A 6703-nucleotide genomic window follows, 5' to 3' on the forward strand; every position below is an offset into this window, starting at 1 on the left:
CCTTCTGGGAGACGCTGGAGACGTGCTGTCCGCTGTGTGCCATCCCTCCATCACTCTAATGAACGAGCGCGCTGGGGGTTCTGGGTAATTGAGCTACTCACAACACTGAGGGCCGTGTCAGACAAACACACAAATCAAGAGTGATGGGGTCCTGACACCCTGCAGGCCTAAACACACACTCATACACACACACACACACACACACACACACACACACACACACACACACACACACACACACACACACAAACACACACACACACACACACACAAACAAACACACACTCTCACTCACACACACTTTCATGTATTTCTTATTATTTACATATTTATACTAATTGTTTTAGTTTTATTTATTTTTAATTATTTTTTATTTTTAAATTTAAATATTTCATTACTTTCTACTAATTGTATTATTTTGGTTTACTAGTTTATTGATTTAAAATGTGTTATTTCATTATTTTCTATTAATTTTGGTTGTTTTGTTTTATTTAAAAAAAATAAAAAACAAACAAAAAAATTTGTTCGAATGTATTTCAAAATTATTAATTTATTTTTAATTATTTTATTTGTTTTTATTTTATTTTAATTGATTTATTTAACTATTTTCTATTAATGGTTTTATTTTGTTTGCTTTATTTTAAAATTATTTATTTAATTTTGAATTGTACATTTTTTTTATTAATTTCAAATATTTCATTATGTTCTATTATTTTTTTATTTTGGCTGTTTATTTAAAACTATGTATTTATTTTAATATAAATATACATTTATTTTGATTTATTTTAAACTATTTCTTGATTTTATTTATTTTTTACTTGATTAGATTTATTTTCTACAAACTATTTTATTTTGGTTGCTTTATTAAAAAAATATTAATTTAATTAATTTTTATTTATTTTATTTTATTTAAAAACTATTTAATTATTTTCTACTAATTTTTTTAATTTTCAGTTATTTATTTTAATATATATATTTTTTGTGATTTAATGAATTATTGGTTCATATTAGTGTAGCGCACACTGTCTGGCGAGTCGTTCTGGACAGATGTGTGTTTGTTCTGACAGAGGCGAGAAAATCTCTGAACAAACACTGGGATTCAGATTCCCAGAGGAGAGCCGACATTCACAGTCCTCTCTCTCACACACACACACACACACACACACCTGTCGTGAACCATAAACAAACACAACACCTGAGGTGACCAATAGACCAATAATCAAGGCTGTACAAACAAACTAAATGCATTAAATGTGCAAAAGTGAAGCAAGTAGTCCCGTCTAAATTGCTTGTAACATTTCCCATGATTCCTGAAGATACACACTCGAGAAGGAAAGAGAATTTACATTTATGCATTTGGCAGATGCTTGTATCCAAAACTGCTTATTTGTATCTTCGGAATACATAGTTGCAATATGTATTATTGTGTTGTTTAGTGTAATGTTTGTTTCTGTCCTGTTTATTCTGCTATAACGACTACACTTCCCCTTGGGGATAAATAAAGTTTCATCTTATGCCAACATCTCCTCAGTTCATGCCTTCCCCGGGAAGCGAACCCATGACCTCAGCGGTGCGAGCGTCTGTACTGTTTCTGGGTCAGCGATGTGAGCCGTCGTCACGGCGACCGGCTGATGAGCAGGGACAGATTCTGATTGGCCATTTCACGGTTTGCAGGTTTAAGGAAGCCAGTGTTTAAAATGACGGCTCACTTTCACTCCACCTGAGATCTCTCGCTTTCAGGATGAGAAACGGGGACAGAGAAAGTTCGAGTTCATGCCAAATGCATAAATGTGAAGAAGAACACCATGATTATTCAATCTCACACACACACACACACACACACACACTGTCCGCTCTGAAGAGACGAGAGGAAAATAGACTGAAGAGAGGAAACAAACGGAGAGAAATGAGATCCAGCAGAGATCTCCTCGGGTGCCTGGGTAATCACCATGGAAACGGGTCCATTTCCCTGTGCATTATGGGGTGCCGGAAGTGTCCCTGAAGGCGTACTGTAGTTTCAAAACACCACAACATGATGATTACGGCTGTTTCACATTCTTCTACACACTTATATGAGTCTATTACTACAATAGAGCAGCGATTCACAAACGTCCTGTCCGCCGAAAACCTTTAGATTTACTTAGAGTTTAAGGATATTTAAGGAAATAAAATATTCAAATCATTTTTAGTAAGCGTTTTGATTGATTTTATTTTCAAATTATTTATTTTGTTTAAAATATTTCCTATTTTTGAGTAATAGTTTTATTTTTTAATTTTTTTTTTACTATAAAATTATGTTTTTTAATCTTATTTCAATTATTTCTTATTTTTTTAGTAAGTTTTTAATTTTGTATTTATTTTAATTTCAAATATTTCAGATTTTTAGTAATCATTTTATTTTGTTTGTTTTTAAACTTAAGAACTTCATAGACATTGAAAATAATAATAGAAATGACAAAAACACAACAAAATTACTAAAACTGAAAACAGAAAATACAATTCAAAATATTAACAATTATAATAGTATCTCAATGATGATAATACAAATCGTTTTTCATTTTAATGTGCATTAAAGTTTTTATTCTATTTTGCAGTGTTTTTCTCATTTTTATTAGGTTTTTTTTTTTTAACATCTTATCGTTTTTCATTTTAGTACTTCAACACCTCGCATCCTGGAACAAATCTTTCCCTCGCGGGTCAAAATGACCCGAAGCCCTAAAATTACACTTAAAGCTTATTTTATTTCATTTTGATAATATTTTTTCTATTTTTTTAATGAATTTTTGTTATTTTTATTTTATTCACCTAGATTTAATCAATAAATTATAAATAGTAATTTAAGCACATTCCTCACATTCTTTCAACTTCACTTCAAAATAACTCAATTTCATGCATAACCCTTTTAATTCAGCTGCAAATCTCTTACATTGGGTGTCTCTGCCGACCTCTAGTGGAAATAACATGATATTTCATGACTCTAGATGGCCTTATATCTCTATATGGAGTGAATGAGCTGTTCCGCTGGGTCCTAAAGTCAGTTTCTCTTCAGTATGCATTCAGATACACCTGTAGAAATGATAAAATATTTTTTTTGGTTTGGCATTTTTAGTTTGAATTTTGAGTATTTTTAGGTTTTCCTATGTGTACTGAAACATTCCTCTCATCCCATTCATTCCTCAGGGGGTCAAATTGACTCGCGAGGGAAGGATTTGTTACTTTTTTAACAAAACTCAAAACTCCTCGAATCCATTCAAGGAGTGATAAACAATTTTTTTGTGTGTGTATTCGTGGTTCAAGTGCGCCAAAAGTCCTGGAGTCTTGAAGCCCTCCAATGAACACTCAATTTTTACAAAAAAAAATTATTCCGGGTCAAAATGACCCGAGGATCGTAATCTGAAATCTTGCCTTGGTTTATTTTAGATTTGATTATTTTCACTTCACATTAAATTATTATTATTATTTTTTAATGGTTTTCATTTTTATTGACTACAATAACATCACATTAAAATCTTAACATGATGGTTTCCTCCTGTCTAAGACGGATCGTGAGCAGAATAATGTCTATGTGTGAGTTTTATCTGAGGCATCAAGCTTTAACATATGAATAAATCCGTTTCCCTCACGATCTAGAGAATGAATGACAGAATAATCCTAAAGGAAACACGTTTAGACACACATGATGAGCCGTGTTTACGCTGCACTGCCTCGAGTCGCTGGTTTCTGATTCAACACCAGAAACACTGTGAGGAACAAAGCCTGCGCTCGTCCGACCCGATCCAGCGCTCGGATTAGCATGCTAGCGGGTGTTCGCTGGGTCACGAGTGACAGACTATTCTGTGTGTGAACGCTCTGCATTAGTCTCGTTTACGATATAAAGACTACTGCATGTTTATGAGGTGATTCAATGCTGGCTAACATTAATGCGCTGAAGTAAATAGATAATAGTATCAAACTATAATGAGTAAACTTTGATGTTGGCTTGACAAAGTCTTAACTGAAACTTTGAAATAACTTTGAAAAGACTGGAGATTTTATGTGAAGTGTTATTAAACATATTTTAACACATTGCTATCATGTTTTAGCATGTTTCAGCCATGTTTCTAACATAAATTAGCACATTGCTAACATGTTTTAACACATTGTTAAAAAAAATTAACAGGTTGTTAGCATATTTTAACAGTTAACATATTTTACCAAGTTACTGACATTTTTTAGCATGTTGCAGCCCTGTTTCTAACATAAGTTGATAGCATATTTTAACGCATTCCTTGCATATTTTAACATGTTAACATGTTTTAGCAAGTTGCTAGCATATTTCAACACATTGTTAAAATGTTTAAGAAGGTGCTAACATGTTTTAACAAGTTGTCAGCATATTTTGACACATTAACATGTTTCAGCAAGTTATTAGCGTATTTTAACATTGCTAACATGTTTTAAAAAGTTGCTAGCACATTTTAACATTTTGCTAACATGTTTTAACAAGTTGTCAGCATATTTTAACACATTAACACATTTTAGCTAGATTTAGAATGTTGCAGCCATGTTTCTAACATAAATTAGGACATTACTAACATGTTTTAACATGTTGACAGTGTGATTTTGCATGTTGTGAGCATGTTTCCAACATGACAACACATTACTAGCAATCAAGTTGCTAACATGATTTAACAAGTTGCTAGCCTGTTTCCAACATGATTTAACCCATTTAGTAATTACTGATTATTACCTAATAAGGAACTATCAAGTGTTAAATTTGATGGTACTTACTGATTAGTTAATCTTGTTAATAGTAATAGCTAAAGCGTTAATCTAGTAGATTTGTTCTGCATTACTTCCGAATAATGACTGACCATTACTCTAAAGTGTTACCGAAACACACCACATTATACACTGAAAAAAAAAAATGGTATAATACAATCTTAATTAACTTGTTTTATTAAAGTTAAAAATATTATTTAATATTGTTGAATCAACCTAAATACATTCATTTATACCAAACAACAAAATAAGGGTAAAATCAGGGAGCTCTTTAAGCTGGCCTTTGCAAGCTACAACTTTTTAGTGTAGAAATGGGTTTCGAATGCAGTTTAATGTGAATGAACAAATATACCCGTTTTAAACCCACTTGCATTACAAACTGATCGCTGTGTGTTGATCAACAGCAGGACATTAGTCGTAAATCAGGAGAACGACTCTTTAACTGAGCGAGAGATGTGAAATCGATGCTTCTTGGATGATGCACATTAGAGTAAAGCCATCACACAGGTCCTATCTCCAACTAAATCCATAAATCCATCACTTAATCCGGTGTGTGTGTGTTTGCGCGTCCGAGAGCCGCTGTCAGTGTGTGTTGTGTTTGTCTAGGGCTGTCGTTCAGAAACGCCTGATTTATCAGGGCGCTAATATGAGACGACTGGAGGTTCAGGACTGAGCGAAGGTATAAAGTTGGGCGGATTCGGTTGATCAGTAAACCTCAGTCTTCAGCTCAACGTCCATCAAGCTCTTGTTCAAGGAGACTCAAACACACAGAAGAGGATTAAAACTGCATGTTTATGGAGCAGAAGGCCAGGAGCAGGATAAGATGCATTGCATTTGTGAGTGATGCATTTGTTATGTTTATTGCCAGTAATCCGTAATAAAAATATTACAAAGACATAAAACACTGTCAGACAAATGTACAATGTGATACATACGAGTTAAACTAAAACCATAGAAAACATCTTCATTACTTGAAATAAAATAAACATTAATTGAAATAAAACGGAATTTATTTCAGCTAGTTGTATAGCAACATTTCTCATTTTCGTTTTAGTTTAAGATGAAGTCCTAAAATAACTAAAACTAAAACTTAATAAAAACTATTTACGCAAATTTAATTGAACAATAAAGCTTTAACTAAAATTGAAATGAATGGATAACACAATAATAAGATCTAATTCTTAGTATTATAAAAAAAAAAAAAAAAAAAAACTGTTGTGATGTTGCTTAATGCTACAGGTACAAATGACATTTGAGAGAATTCTGTGATTTCAAATTTGTTGCATCAGTTTGTTGAGGATCCGTTCTGTTCCAGGAATAAAATAAAATACATTAAAAATTTGACAAATTCCGAGTTAAACAGTAAATTTCGTATTTATGACTGGATTCCACGATTCCGTCCGTGTTTCTGCATCGCGGAAGTCATAGGGTGTCTATGACGTGTCATATATGTGACATATAAAGTCATAATAATCTATGATGTGGACCAGACCTTCTGCCGACCAGTTGTGTTTGACAGTGTCCAATAGTGTTGATATTTTGAGGAACTGAAATAGACGTGCCATTGACCAACTGAAACCTGGTTTAAAGTTAATGGCGCAATAATTTTTTTGTTCTTTAAAGAGCGCGTAATATGCGCCTATAGTCGGGTCCACAACGCGCGTACACTTTGTCCTGTAGATGGTCTGCTGGCGCTTTAACCTCGCGCAAGAGCAGATCCGTTTCCTCGTTAGAGAAGCGTTCAGGTTTTCCGCTTGCAAAGTCCACCACATAAATAGCGAATCTGCCATGGCGCGAGTGCAACTTGCTTTTAAAGGGAATGGGAGATGAGACTCTGATTGGTTTATTGCACGTTACGCCCAAAACACACCCATTACTCATTAAGAGAATAGAGACAACCGTTTTAGACCATGCACCGGGAGCACAGACCATTTTTCTCGTC

Source organism: Squalius cephalus, assembly GCF_949319135.1.
Source record: "Squalius cephalus genome assembly, chromosome: 8".
NCBI lineage: Eukaryota > Metazoa > Chordata > Actinopteri > Cypriniformes > Leuciscidae > Squalius > Squalius cephalus.